This window comes from Protopterus annectens, chromosome 1.part1, assembly GCF_019279795.1.
Source record: "Protopterus annectens isolate FY-2018-M chromosome 1.part1, PAN1.0, whole genome shotgun sequence".
Taxonomy (NCBI): Eukaryota; Metazoa; Chordata; order Ceratodontiformes; family Protopteridae; genus Protopterus; species Protopterus annectens.
Window position 1 is genome coordinate 1,305,310,091 of NC_056726.1, and position 16,710 is coordinate 1,305,326,800.

Below are 16,710 nucleotides of genomic sequence, written 5' to 3' on the forward strand. Positions count from 1 at the left end.
GGAGAAAGAATACAGGGATATGGCCTTGAGAAGTCTGCATAGGACATTTTACTTCTGCCCTATATTCTTTTGGTGAGGAACCTCTGTGGACATTCCACTTGTTGAATATGCCTGGTTAGGTACATTACCAAAGGGGCATTGTACTCAATGATAGGTCTGATGAATGCTGAATACAGTGGAACAATGGCTTACCTAGACTTAGATGCCATACCATTGTTTATAATTTGTGCAACATAGAATGATTTCCTAGACACGTGATGGTCAAAGGCTAGATTACTGTCTATGTATGTCCCTAAGTCCCTGATTACTGGGTCAACTCTAAGGGGCGTGTTGTCAATATGATAGTTACTAGGGGTGGATGACTTCCCGAAGGATACTATTATGCATTTCTTGGCATTTCTTTTTTCTCCATGGCTCTGACACCAGTTGTTTGTCTACACCAGCCCTTCTTGGAGAACATGGTCCTATACCCTTCTTTAGATGCCTAGGGAGCAGGATTCTTCTGATGAGGAAGTAGATTCTGATGAAGAATCTTTGGCCTATTCCTCCCGGATTCCCTCTCCTTTGGACTGTGGTTCTGACGAAGAGGACTCTATTAGTCTGGACTTTCCCTTTGAGGAGATTTCCTTTGTGGATACTATTTCCCATATGATGGAGTTTTCCAAATGGTACTGTACCCAGGTTTCTGATATTTAGAAGAGGTATTATGGTCTCCTTCAAATGGAGTCTCCTAAACCCTCTGCTGTTCCTCCTGTCTCTGCTGCCTTGTTAGGCACTTTTTTCCCCCAGCTTCTCAGGCTCCTGATTCCCAGCCCCTGTTCCTAAAAAAACTGTCTGGTTTTATAAGGTGCCTGACAATTGTAAATTTATTTACAAGTGTCCATCTGCAGACCCTTCTATTATTTCTGTTTCTTCTTATAAGGCCTCCAAAGTTTTGCCTTCTACTAAGCCGCTTTCCTGTGACAAGGACAGCAGAACCATATAAATATTGGGTAAGAAGGTGAACACTGCTGATACTCTAGCATTTATGGCTGTGAATTACCAGACCAATATGATCAGGTGTGTTTTGGCCCTTCTCTCTGAGGCTTTTCAAGTTGTTTTAGACCTTCCTGATTTTGAGGGGAAGGCTTTGGCCCCCTCATTGTTGGGGTCTTCTTCTCAAGTAGCCTGTCATTCTAGTAAATGCAGTTATGATGTAGCTAATGTCTCTTCTGGAGCTGTTGCCTTTGGTTCGGTGTTGAGGAGGTATTCCTGGCTTCACCTTCAGCCTCTGCCTGATGATATTAAGGCCAAGCTGATGGACATTCCTCTTGACAATAATAATCTCTTTGGTTCTGCAGTTTCTGAGCTTTTTAAGCCTCTTCTGGAAAAGTGTAAGGCTATGCAGGAATTAAAAGATATTTTTGTTTCCCCTATTCCCAAATTTCAGAGGAATTATCATCCTATCAAATCTACCTTTGTTTGTAGACAGTCCTGCCCTCCTTCAAAAGGTAAAAAGGGTACTAGAAGGGCTCCTCCTGCTATGTCTACTCAGACTCTTACAGCTCAGAAGCCTCTTTTTGCAGATAAGCCAGGTTCTGTCTGACTTTCTTCTTCACTATCTTCTAAAGCAAGTCTTTCTATCTCTTCATTCCCTGTTCTTTCCTAATTGGTTAAAGATCACTAAGGATTCTTGGGTTCTATACATCATTCGTCACTGGTATTACACAGTTGGAAATTCATTCCCCCTTTTTTGGGCTTTCCTCAACCTCCTCTGGAACAGCTGTCTTTTTTTCTGGATGTTCTTCAGCGCCTTTTGTCTCAAGGAACCATCCAAGTAATTTCTGCTCCTCAAACAGGGAAGGGTTTTATTCCAGAATATTTCTGGTTCCCAGGTAAGAAGGCGCCCGGAGAGCCATTCTGGATCATTTCAACTCAACATATTTTGAAGGTTCCTTCTTTTTGAATGTTATCCCTTCAAACTTTGTTTCCTCTTCTTCTACCTCAGGTTTTCCTAGTCTCTCTGTATCTCAAGAATGCCCATCTCCATATTCCCATTCATCCCTATTTCAGGAAATGTTTACCTTTCTCTTTTTTTCCTTGCATTTTCAGTTTTCTGCTTTGCATTTTGGCCTCTCTACTGCCCCAAGGGTTTTCACCAAATGCCTCACTCCTGTGATTGCTTTTTGCGGGATGTGGGGAATACAGATTTTTCCTTATCTAGATGACCTGCTCATTCAGGCATCCTCTCCATAGACTTTGCTTCAGCATCTTCACTATGCTGTTTGTCTGCTGCAAAGCCTTGGGTTTACAGTGAATTTCCAAAAATCCTTCTTAGTATCATGTTTTTCTTGAGTGCAGGCTCCAGACCATTCTTATGCTGGCTTCCCTGGCTCTTCCCAAGTCTTTGACTGATTCCTTTCTTTCCCTCCCTTCTGTTTCTGGTCTTGATTACAGCCAGGGAGTTTCTATGGGCTCTGGGATTCATGGCTTCCACCATTCCTATGCTTCCTCTTTCTAGGTTTTATATGAGAAAGCTGTAGTGTTTGCTAAAGTCAGTCTGGCTTCAACATTCTCATCCTTTGGACTTTCCAATTCTTCTTCTTCCTTGTCTCATGCGTTCCAGTGGTGGATTCATCAACTGCTCCTCAACCAGGGGCTTCCAGGGCCCCTCAAAATCTTTACAGACAATACTACAGTGATGTGGTACATCAGTCTTATCTGTTGTGCATACTAGCTATTCAGAATTGGGATCTGGCTGTCCAGTATCAGGTCACTCTTCAGATCAGAATATTGTGACAGACTCTCTGAGCAGGTCCATAACACAGACTCAGGAATGGATGCTTCACATAGGTGTGTTTCTGGACACTGTCCACCAGTGGGGTACTCTTCAGGTAGATCCTTTTGCCTCCCTTCTGAACAGACAACTTCCTCTCTTTTGCACCAGAGTGCCAAGTCCTGGGTCTATATTAGAACATCGAAGTTTCAAAACTTCAAATGTTCTAATATCGACCCCTGTTCAGCGAAAGCTGAAAATATCGAAGCAACAGAAAACCGAATTTTTTCCTAGGGAAAGAATTCAGTTGTCCGTTTCTGTTGCTTTGGTTTTTTCAGCACTGTAGAGGAAAGTTACCGGTCGGGTTCAGGTAAGTGTGCGATTGAGTGCAGGTTAGGTTAGTTAGGGTTAGGGTGCAGGTTAGGTATGTGTGCGATTGTGTGGACATGAGGGTTAGGGCAGGTTAGGTGAGTTAGGGTTAGGGCACGGGTTAGGTATGTGTGCGATTGTGTGGACATGAGGGTTAGGGCGGGTTAGGTGAGTTAGGGTTAGGGCGCGGGTTGGGTATGTGTGCGATTGTGTGGACATGAGGGTTAGGACGGGGTAGGTGAGTTAGGTTTAGGGCTTGTGAGGTGAGTGTGCGATAGTGACGGACCTTAGGGTTAGGGTTTGGGTTAAGGTAAGTAGATAGTTAGTGGTGTGTGTATAGTTTAGTGTAGGGTTAGGTGTAAGATTTTAGGTGTATGTGTGTGGATTGCTGTTTGTTTGGTGTGCTTGTGTTGTGTGTACGTGTTTTGGAACAGCAAATTTTTTCCCTAGGAAAAAATTCGCTGTTTTGTATGTTCGATGTTTTCAGCTTTCGCTGAATAGGGGTCGATATTAGAACATTCAAAGTTTTGAAACTTCGATGTTCTAATATAGACCGCCAGGTCCTCTGGCTTGGAAGGTAGACGTCCTAACTTCTTCTTGGAAGGGGATGTCTGTATGTCTTACCTCTCCTTCCTCTTCATACAGAAGGTCCTGTTCAAGATAAAACAAAATTATCCCAAAATCGTGTTCGTTACTCCATTTTGGCCTAGACAGCATTGGTTCCCTCTTCTTTTGCACTTAGTCAAAGGCAATCATCACAACTTACCTCACAAGGTGGACCTACTCACACAAGACAAGGGAGTCTCTCATCCATCTCACTTATCCACTCAACTGACACTGTTGGTGTTATGGTTTCATCCCTTTTAGGCACCTTTTTTTCTGAGGTCGAGCTTCAGGTTCTACAGGATGCCAAGAAACTACTACCAGGAAATCTTTTTTTACCAAATGGAAGAGATTTTCTGTTTGGTGTCTTGCTTATAACCTGGATCCACTTTCTGTGGAAGCTCCTTTGGTTCTCTCTTATTTTTGTGAACTGCTCACTGCTGGTCTGGCATGCTATTGAGTTAAAGCCCACCTGTCAGCTATTTCTGCTTGTGTGATGTTGGCTCCCCCTCTGGTGTCTATATTTGAGGTCAAACAGTTCCGTAAAGGCATCCTTCATATTAGGCCTCCCAGGAAGTCTGTTCCTCCTTCCTGGTACATTAATTTTGTTCTTGAAAAATTGACTCAGGTTCTAATTGAGCCTGCAGCTTCAGCTTCCTGACAGTTTTGTACTTCAAAGACTGTTCTTCTTTTGGGCCTTACTTTAGCTAAAAGGGTGTCTGAGTTTCAGGCCCTTATAGCTGTTCCTCCTTTTTTTAGTTTTTCATAGGGACAAGGAGTCTCTTCGTACTAATCCTTCTTTTATGCCCAAAGTGGTTACTGAGCTGCATCTTACTGGCCTATTCATTTGCCCACTTTTTTCCTTCTCCACAGTCTGCTAGCGAGAAGGTTCTTCAAACTTTGGGTTTGCATAGACAAGTCAGATATCAGTTAGATAAGTCTAAAGCCATTCATAAATCTGAGTAACTTTTGCTTCCTTTCATCCTAGATCTGTAGGTGTGGCTGTTTCTAAGCAAACTATTTCTTCCTTGATCTCTAAGGCAATTTCCTTTTCCTTTTGTTATGCTTTTAATGAGAAAAAAACTTTCTTCTTTCTCTAAGTCTCATTCTACCAGGGATGTGGCTTCTTCTGGTGCTTTTTTCAAGGGACTGGATACCAACTCCATCACTAAGGCAGCTACTTGGATTTCTGTGCATATTGTTACCAGGCACTATAGGTTGGATATGGTTTGCAAGGGTAAGAGACAGATTTTCTAGGGCTGTCCTGTATGGCTTTCTTGGGGGCTCTGCTTGACCTTCACCCTCCTCCCAACTTTCCTCCTGAACTTTTGTACTCTCCTTACTGTAAGGAATACTGCAGCAGTGATATGGAAGGACATAGTACAGCTGTGTAAAACCTTACCATAACAGGAGACATCCTTCTCTTTACTGTTGCGGTATTCTCTCCCTCCCTTCTCTCCCTTTGTTTCTTTCTCCTTCTAGATGCATATGCTCCTGTCTTACTCCTTCTACTGTGGTTCCTCCTGCGGCTTTTCCGTTCTGAGGGAGGTATGTCCGTACGTCACCATTATACCCTACTCCATATGTGGGGAGTATATGTGTGACATCCAATGTCCCTATTACAACTTAAGGCTTTGGTATACTGGCTGGACATTGGGCTACCCTTGCCAGGGGATCCCTAATGTAAGGAATACTGCAACAGTTTGGGGAAGGACATCTACTGTTATGGCAAGATTTTACACAGCTGTACTTTCTTGACCAAAAATAATCTACAGAAATCAATACCTTTATCTATTGGATACTAGTAAATAAAAACTTAGCCAGGGATTCACTAATAATCGTGTATGTCTTGCATGAAGCCTACACAATGTAAGCACATTAGTACAATGAGCAGCAGTGCTCATTGAATACGCATGCTGGTCATTGCAGTTACATCCCCGGGCCTCCGCTGAAAACAGGCTCTGTGGAACCTAGTCGGACTTTCCCGGTCAACAAATGTTAAATAAATAAATAAATAATGTTCATAAGCACCTATTTGTGGCCAGCAGAATTGTAGATGGTCATGAGAATGTCAGGAAAGCTCAAGCACACAATGTAAACAAAATGCAAAACTATTATGAGAGCATGAGCAGACAGCTTATACAAAATAAGAACAAGTTGATTAAAATACTTAAGGTGCAGGAGACATTAAATGGGGAGAATGTACATAGATTACAATGGTCTTAGTTAAGAAATAAGAAAGATGGGAAGTTAAAGGGAGAAAATGTACTCAGTTAATGCAGTCAAATGTGCTTATGTCACAAAGAAACATTTAAACATAAATACTTCCATATTGACCTAATAATAATTAATCATGTTCACAATTCGTGACGCATACTCATACATAAAAACAGACATGCTAACAAAGGATGTGAGAGGGATACAAAGCAACATTGTAACAAAGGGAAGTAAATGTAACATTAATGTTAATAACATGCTGAGCTGAGATAATAGATACCAAGGACAGTAAATACCTTAGGGGCTATTTGCATAGGTTGCAGTTATTGAATATGACATGTATATACAGGGAATGCATGTGTGATAACCGGCAGTACTGTGAGGTAGCTCTTGTTTGAAAACATCATGTAATCATTGTGTTTTCAAAACTGGGTATTGGCTGGGGATAATAGAAATGTATAGGATAGCCATCTGACAGTGACAGTATGTATCTTAAGTGAAAGTTTGCATAAGGTTTGTTGTCACAAAGCCAACTGTACGTGACATTTTATTTTGTTTATTTTATTTAACATTTGTTTACCGGGATGGTCCGACTGGACAACAGCGTCCATTTTCAGTGGAGGCCAAGGAGAAAAGCTCCAGCAAAGTACATTTTTACTAATACATGTCTAGTACAACAAATAAAAAGTTTACTATATACCTTATACCTTATGTATCTACTTATAGTCTAGCAGAGATCAGTAAAGCAATTTATATACACAGGAGATTAATCAACAAAAATATATACATTACACAATTACACTATTTAAGCAATGTTGGTTTCAAACTCCCACCCTACCTAATTACACAATCTATGGAACACAGTATTAACCACACAGGCTCCAGAAGAAGTCTGCGCTTCAAAATGAGAGAGTGCACTTATGAAAGGATGAGCTCGTCAGTGTGTTGCAGTGAATGTGTTTGTGTTAAAACAGGATAAAGTGCAGAGGGAGCTTTGTCCAAACTTATCTCCTGAGTGGAAGTGGACACAACACTTATGCTGTTGAAGCTTTACTTGCTGGACATTAGCACCACACACATACACAAATTCACTATGGTAAGATTCAAACCACCTGCCTATCTACTGAGATAATTAAGAGAACACAGTATGAATTACAAGTTCTACAGGAAAAGTCTGATGCTTAAGGGAGAGAGTGTACTTGTAAGTGGATGACTTCATCATTTTGTTGCAGAGAAGATGTGTGTGGTAAAAGTGGGATAAAGTGCAGAGGGAGCCATGTCCAAAATTAAAGTTATTGCCTGAGTGGAGGTGGACACAGCACATCTGTTGTTGAAACTTTACATACCTGACTCTAGTACCACATACACACACACACACACACACACACACACACACACACACACACACACACACACACACACACACACAAGTTCACCACTGTCAAATTTAAACCACCGGCCTTACTAGTTACACAATCCAGAGAACATTGTATGAATCACAAATACCACAGGAGACTTTGAAGATGTGAAAACGCACATTTGTAACTATTAAAAGTTCACTTTTTGGAATATCAGCTACTGAGCATCACAGGCCTTGGGAGAAATGTGTGTCTGGAAAGGCCAATCTTAACAGCACTGCTCTTGTCCTGTGTAATTACATACTTTTCTTATAACATCTATACATCGTCATTCATGTACACTGCATTACTGTGAGGGACATATACCAACTTCATAGAATGGGGTGTCAATGACAATTACAAATGTAAAACAGTGGATTGTCAAGCGAACACTGATGACAGTTCATCCCAGGATGATTGCAAGAAAATAGTAACCATTTATTTTTTTCACTGTGGCACTTTCTAAATATGACAGTACACTTGTAAACAGCAGTGATGGATTATATGTTCAAACATTACACATAATTGTGAGAAAGTTGCAATTGTAACCATTGGAGTGCAGACATATATTAACAGACTAAATTAATTGGGTCAACAGACTGAGTTGAGTCAATATCACAAATAATTGTCTGTTAATATATGTCTTCATTTCAAAATGTTACCTTCATTTCAAAATTCCATTAACACAGACAATAATGTGTACAACCTGCTCACATAATTATGTTGTGTATTTTTTTTCTCTCTCCATGAAGCTCATTTGCACTGCTGATGGCAAAGTATTAGCGCACATGTAATCATGTCTTGTGTTGAACTTATGCTGGGAATTAATAGTAAGGTATGGTGCTTCATGCCAACCTTCACACAAATAAGCAGTATACACATGCAACCATGTCTGAATCTGATGGCATATAAAACAGAAATGTGCTGTGGTCATGTTTCAGGTATCATGATTTACACCTTTGTCATGACGGTTGCAGTTCTTCAGTCATTATATGTATGATACAGGTTAATTATGAAACACATGAAGGACCAAGCATGTTACTGCTGGAGGAAACATGCAATATGGAAACAGTTTTGAATCAGTAAAGTTTATTTGAAGGCACAGAAGGTGTGGGACATACAAGCATATCATGATAATTATTCAGGCAAAGTCTAAAAAAGACAGTGTTCTCAGGGGGAGCAAGCAGATTAATACAACAGTAGGATAATGGTGTATTAAGAAAATGTGTTGACAGCATTTACACACAAAGGAAGCGTGCAAAATATTTAAATACACTTTCCCATATATCAGGATTTGAAACTTGACAATATTCTAAAGCAAGTTTACTGACCTGCATTGTATTTAACCACACCACACAGCAGCTTCTGCTTCATAAAGTTCACACCTGACAACAGATTGAAGCAAAGGACAATGTAAGTATTAGTCTTCATTGCATTCATGACAGCTGTAAAATCCCATAAAATCATTTTATACACATGCGAATAATGCCAACATACCACTCAGGAAATGTTACTTCACAACCTTAATTCTACTGGTTTGAAGGAACACAAAACTGTGAGATGAGGGAAAAGCTACACACACACACATACATAAGACCTGCTGGAGAAACAAGTATGTATCCCAGAGACTACCCCATTTCTGGAAGAGGCTCCTCATCTATGTGAAGCAGAGTTCATCCCTAAACCAGTTCAAGTTCAACTTGGACAATTGTATAGGGAACAGGAAATCCATCCCTGATTTGGCACCATTGTCTCTAATGAACACAGGCAGCCTGTAAATGGTTCATCTCCCAGGTCACTGACTGTAAATGTTTCAGCTCCCAAACCCCTGCTTACACATATTAAGGGTACGAGAACTTGTCAGAGATTTGGAATGCATGGTTAGACTTAAAAAGACCCATGTGGTCTTTAGCTTAGTAAACACCTTTGAACATATGAGCCTATAAATAGTCTAATGAAAACAGACAATGCCAGTTTGAAAGTATGCATAAATCAGTCTATAAATCTGAGCTTTATCTCAGTACGCCATAAAGACGCTCCTACTTCCCACCCATTTTAAATCACGCAATTGAGACAGTGACAATGTACTGAAGAGATGAAGAGAAAGAGAGAGAAACAGATGGAGAGAGAGAGAGAGAAATACCAAGAGTTTTGTTTATGGTACACTTAAGACCATCTTTATAGTGTGTTACTCTTAGGTGCTTCCTCATTATTACTCTGCCATGCTCTGCATAATAAAGTGTTTGCTGTAGGGAGCAAGAAGGTGCAGGACATTCAAAACAAGATTAAGACATAAGCAGAATAAGGGTGGTTTACTAAGTGTCCCTCTTGGGGTGGAATGTTTGTGCAAATGTTTTCTTGCTGCACTATTCAAATGCTATGTTAATGAAATGTAACTGGAGACAAATTAGTTAAACATGTGATAGGAATATAAATTGCCATGAAATAAAAATTTGACATATAGTTGTAATCAAACCCTTGACATGATGAGGAAAAAGCAGTCTATAGACAGGAGAATTATGTTAACACACCACATAGGAACTTCTAGTTCATTACATCCAACAGCCTAAGAACTGTTAGAGTAACTGTTTCAAAGCAGAGCCTCTACTCTGCCTTTACTCTGTATTCCTATTTAAGCACATTGTATGAAGGTAATCAGACTAGTGTGGGTGATGGCAAAGACTCATCAGTTTGTGCAATAAGACATGACATGCCAGTCACCATCACTCAATGCTAAGCTTCGCTATGCATGGGGTGTAATTTTTTTTTTTTTTTGGAAAGAGAGGAAGGTGCTGAGGAATGAGAGGGTCAGGTAGGTAGAGTAGGTTAGGTAGTAGTAGGTGCAGACATACAGGACATACAAGACAGAGAGGAATGGTGATGGACACAAACGTTTTGGGAATACCATGACTGGGGTTAAGTAGGGGACATCAGAGGTGCAGCCACATCCAGCTTGAGAACAGAGAGAATCTACTTCTCTCCCCAGAACCGTCGTCACTGTTTCCTGTGTCAGTTGCCAGGGTCAGTGCTGGATATGGTGTTGTTTTGGAAATACAATGAAAGGCTTTTTTAAATCCTGCTGATTCAGGGACTGAGGTCCTTCTCCATTATGCTCTGTACCAGCCTGCCAGCACCTGATGGGTGACAAAAATCACCAAATCTCTTACTACTGCTCCTGGAGGGTACCTCTTCACTAGCAGTCAGGGAGGAGCTACCTGAAACAGGTGGATCAGGTAGGGCAGGGGTTGTGGAAGTAAGCTGATAGGTTAGGAACCAGACGCACTGGTTGTCTGTGCTGCCTGTGGTGGTGACACCACGGCCACCTATGGAGGTATGATGGGCCAAACTGCAGTAGTTGGTCTAGCTCCCTGTGCTAATGGTCATTTTTTCAGCAGCAATGTATTAAAAAATATATATGAATAAAAAAGGAGAGATGGTGTTGGGGAAGAAAAAAGAGAGTGAATTAGATCAATAGCATGTCACAATACATTTAATTTCAAAACATAAACCAGTATGAGAAATAAATATGTACATGTTTGCCACATCTAGATATGATGGGAAGGCATTAATGTGTCAAAAAATCAATCACAATGTTATTGAATGACAAATTGATTCATGCATTTGACTATGCCATATAAGATATACTGTATGCTTTCAAAGTTAGTAATTGCATTTGTAAAAATTGAATTGTTAATGTCATGCAGTTTTGCAGTTAGTATCTTATAAATGATATCTTGGAAAAAATAATCTAATGCCTTTTTCTGGACATTGAACACACACACACACACGCAGTTACGCTGAGGTACAATGCAATAACCAAGAGCTATTGGAGCAGTGTATGCTTGATATCAAAGTTAAGGTGTGCCTGCTCAAGATGATATACAGTGATGAACTGAAAATACTTCTGTGTTCTGCATTCAAACATGATGCTTACTTATCCCATTCCTCTCTGAGGTGAGTTAGTTTCTTCTGATGCACTTCATAGTTTTCTGCTATCTCTTCTGCAGCTGTAGAGTAGAGCAATAAAACAATATATGCAAGCATAATGAATTACTGTGTGTTCAGACTAATTAATGCTATATCATAGACAGGTGATGTGTCAGTATACTACTTACACAACTGAGGGGTGTTTGCAGTCTTAAATGCATTCTCCCATCAGCTCAGATGGTCCCTCTTGTACCTCTTCATGTCACTGTAGTGTTGACAGCATTGCTCCCCAGTGCACAGGATGCCAGTTGCACTAGAGACAGCCTTGGCCAAGCTATTCCAAGCCTCAACCTTATACTGAGACCCAATATAATCCCCATACAGAAGCTTCCAGCTATAGCACTTGAGGAGGAGTGCCACAAAAATCCTGGACTCAGCACCCTATCTTTGTACTCTAAATGAAACACTATTCCTAACTTCACCTGCCATTTCTGCAAAAGTCAAGCTATAAATATGTCTCTGAATTGGCACCCAAATCAAATCTTATGTGTAACCGCTTGTGTGTGAAGACGCATACCCTTCCCACCTGCATTTGCACAATGGAAAGCACAGCAATGGCTTGGAAGACACATTGGCACTGATTACATCAAAAAGCACTGAAGATGTGAAATATGGCAGTGAGATTTGGCCATGTGTGATTCTCAGCCTGTTGACACATGTTCCAATGTTAAACACTGAAATGCTTTATGGTGTTCATTATACTAATGGTTGGTTGGAGGGAAAATGGTCTGACTTGTGAGATATTGGGCTGTTGGAACTTACACACTACTAAGATTGAGTAATACCTGCTGGGAAGCAAACCAATGAGAAAAAAGGATAAAACATTAAACTTTTATTATTAACTGTTGGTGCCACAGGAGAACTTATTTTTTTTAGTTTGCTAATTACAAATATACTAAATTAGAATGAACAGAGCTATACTTAAGAGATGCCTGTATGTATATGACTTTAAGTAGTCACGGGACTGCATTTCCATCTAAAAGGTAGTATTTGTCTGTCTAAACACATTTTAGATGCATGAACTTACATGACCTGAGTAATACATGGAGGGCTGTTACATGCATAATTCACAAGACACACTGTCCTAAACACATACTTCTGATATGTGATAATTCAAAATAATTATAACAAAAATATTGCAAAAATCATACTTATGCTAATATTTTCTAAATTAAATGTCATCATTTTCATGTTTAACACAATTTATACACATTATATTGGGCTTCTATAAAAAGCAGTTTTGACACATTTGTTGCAGTAAACAGTTATAATACTTATTTCTGTTTATTGTTACATTCCTAATCGAAATGTTCTGACAAATGGCATTCTGACCTCATCTGCAAAAACATTTGTAAACTGGATTCAAACCCTGTACCACCTGTCTTCTTTCTCTAACATCACTGCTCATGTACCTTGTGCACACAGAAAGTGACTTGACATGCTCATTTTCTTCATTGAGTACTATCCAGAGTGCTGAAGGCTAGGCTCGTTTGTAGTATAGAAGGTAACTGGCCATGAACCATGTTTGTGTTCTGTTAAGCACAGTGTGAATGGAAAAGGCATTATAAAAAACACAAAAATAGAAAACCATTGAAAAGAATATTAAAACAATCAACAGTTATATCTAGCAATTACCCAAGCAAGATACATTCATCCTTCTCATATCTCCTTGCCACATCAGAACTTTAATTTCTGACACAGGACTTTAGGTAATGATAAACAATGGGAACGGGGACAGAGAACAGCTCACATGTTAGCAATACTGAGAATAGTTGAGTTTCCAACAACACAGTTATATATCAAAATGTGTACCAATATTTATTCACCCCCCCCCCCCGCAAAACTATTTGTAAACTGGATTTAAACCCTGCAACAGCTTGCCTTAAGCTCAGTGCACTTATACCTTCTGCCACAGAGAAAATTACCAAACAGGTACATTTCTTCAATGAGTACTATCCTAAGTGATTACAGCCACACACCAGTGTCAGGCTAGTTTGTGCTACAGAAGGCAACTCAAATTAAAATTTTCACTTTTTTCCTTCAGTCATGAACCATGTTTGAGCACTGGTGAGCAGAGCACAAATGGCAAAGACATTATTAAAAAAAATCTTATATTGCAGTGCTGTTGTTGTCTTTCGGCTTTTCCCGGTTAGGGGTCGCCACAGTGGAACTCTGGTCCACTAATGATTGACAGTAGATTTTCACGGTGCCGAGTTGTCAGCTCGATGCCCAACCTTCAACGAAGGCACGCCCATTCACGCATGTCTTTCAGAACACCACTCGACTCGCGGGGAGGACATGCAAACTCCACACAGAAGGCACTCCCTGCACACTAGCTGAGAATCAAATGGGAGAACCTCTTGCTGTGAGGCAACAACGCTACCGCTGCACCACCGTGGATTTCTTATATTGCAGAGTAATGCATTTAATTTATATATGTAGCAATGAATTCAGCACTTATAGCATTAACATGCCAAATTCATCCTTTTCACATCTTCTAGCCATATCACAAGTCACATTTTGGTAATACACTATCAGGATTTCATGTAATTGAAATTATTTTGATAGGGGACACACAAACAATGATACATGGTCATTCTTGCCACAGTACATGCAATTATTCATGACATAGCAGTTTATAATATCATGTATTATTGTCGTGATACTTGTGAGTTCTTCAGCATATATGTCATATATGTCCACTTTACTCATGTGACTACTTTTGTGTTAACACACTTCACAAAATGTCATATGTTGCAACATCCAAAGTACATATTGTAAGTTTTCAACCTCTTTGTAACATTAATTCACACAGACTAAAATTAAGATTCATTTTATATTCACACTGGGTGTCGATATTTATTCTGCATCCAGTCATAAACAATTATTCAGATTGTTGATGAAAGTGCACTGACACCATTCTCAATTGCACTACTGATGGCATTCCAAATTAAATTTTCTGTTTTTACCTTAGGAAGTGAACTCCTGTTCACCTCTAGGGACCACTGCCAGTCAAGAGTGTGGAATGCCAAATAGCTCACAAAGGACGCAAATAAAAAAAAGAAAAAAATTAAAGAAGAAAACATTAAAAAATAAGTATCTAAAATGCACATTTTTGATGTTACCTCCACTTTGTTGTCTTCCAACATGAACATATGCTACTTAAACATCAGTACATTCACACAAACTGTATCCTCCCTGGATTTCATCTATCAAACTGGTGAATTTAATGCACAAATTTGAGATTAACAGTATTGTTTAACACAGACATAGACATGTAATTGGAAGAACAGATAGTAGAGTATATATAATGAAGATGTAAGATTGTATCAATTCACATTATAAATCCAACAAAACAAGCTCTGAAAGCTGCCCTTTGTAATTTGCCAAAGATGTGTGGATGAATGCGATCTTAGAAAGAGTTTAGCTTATAGTTCTTCCCACACTGTAAAACAAATATTTGCAATACTGCAGCTGTATTCTTCTCTTTATTTTGGGAACAGTGTTCCCTTATCTATAATTTTCTAACAATGCTATACCTTACTTGTATTGCTATTGGTATGTGTTTCAATGATGAATGTACATCCTTAGAATTGCTACTCAAACAACTGTTATGTAATTCATAAAACATTCATGCAAATGTTCGACATATTGCGCTCCTAACCCATTCAATGCAATCAAGCATTTAGACTAAGTCTGTTCCTCCTGACAAACCCTCAGTAAGTTTACATCAAGGAGGACACAAAGTGACACACTGTTCCTGCAGTCAGCCTCATTCACATTTACAAACCCTTAGCAACTAACACTTCTCAGTGCCCATCCTTGCAGTGGTAGGGTATCTACATGCAATCATGTAGCCCCTTAAACCATGTTTACATTCCCTGCTCTTAGCACAGATTATGTAATTCACGAATGCTAATGCTTTCATACCTCACCTGCATATTCACAGTGCTCAGATGGCTGAATCTGCACTATATCAAGGTTAATCATGTAGGTAAGAAACTTGTATTATGGTAGGGGAGACTGTTTAAATCCAGAGAGATCCACACTGCTATTGGCTTGCAAAAGTAATTTCTAGTTTCACAAGTAATGGTGTAAAGGTATGCTACTTTTTTTTTTTTTTTGCAAAATGCTGTATTTCAAACTTAGTGGTAAATTGCATTTCATAATACACCCATTGCTTTGTTGTCCACATTGTCTCTTGCTGTTGGCATGGTCATGTATATTGGTTATTTTTCCATTACAAGTGTTTGTAAATAATACTTAACGAGACTGTAATGCCTGTGCACTGGCCCAGTAATCAAGGAGCCTCAATCCTCACCACTAACATCAGTGAAGGGCGTGCACATTGGAAGGGATAACAAATACACACACAGTAAAATATACTTTCCCTTAAGAGCACACATAGATCACAATCAGTCTGGGGTTGGTTTCTCCCTTTATCTGCAGATCCCCAATGAAACTCCCCACTGGATCAGCTATAGGGTACAGATCTCAGCTGAGTAATCAAGCCCAAACCTCCAGTGCCCTCTCTGTCCAACCAGTGCTTCGTGTCCCTGCCCATGTAGGTGACACACACACTTACTTTGAGATTTGGTTTACACACACACAGACACACACACACACACACACACACACACACACACACACACACACACACACACACACACACACACACACACACACACACACACACACACACACACACACACACACACACACACACACACTCCTGGGAAAGGCTGGTACAGGTTCTGCAGCTATGCCCCCTCCTGCCAGGCTATAAGGTAGTAATAATCACTGCCGCCAATTACTCTTATCAGCTACTAAAAAGGCCCTTACCAAATGGTGTCTGATTATACTGTGCAATATTATTATCCAAATAGTAAGTGGACGAACATCAAGACTTATTGGAGTGGCTTTGTACAGTATCACCAAATACATGCAAGTACTCTAGGGCTTAAATTATCTCTACACAAAACAGCCACAGTTGAAATGTTTAAAAAATATTTAATAATAAATAATGAAAGCACAAGACAAATCATCTCAATTCAACAAAGTGCTATTCAGGAGTTCAGAAACCACAGGAAAATGCTTAAAATAATACTGTAGAATAATCTGGCATAAATATAGAAAACAGCTAGACTAAATCTGATCAAATTCCTATCTAACTCCAAGAGCAATCACAGTTCTAAATAAACTTACATTAGAGCAAAGCAGAGTACTGGTGAATGGATGATCTTGTGACAAAATCCAAAATGCTCTGGTTCTCTCTCTCTGAGAAAGTCTTAAAAATAATACATCGCTGCTGACTCATTTTAGATTACATCATTCTTATGTGGTTCCCAGGCTAACAGAAACTCGTAGCTTTAACACTTCTTT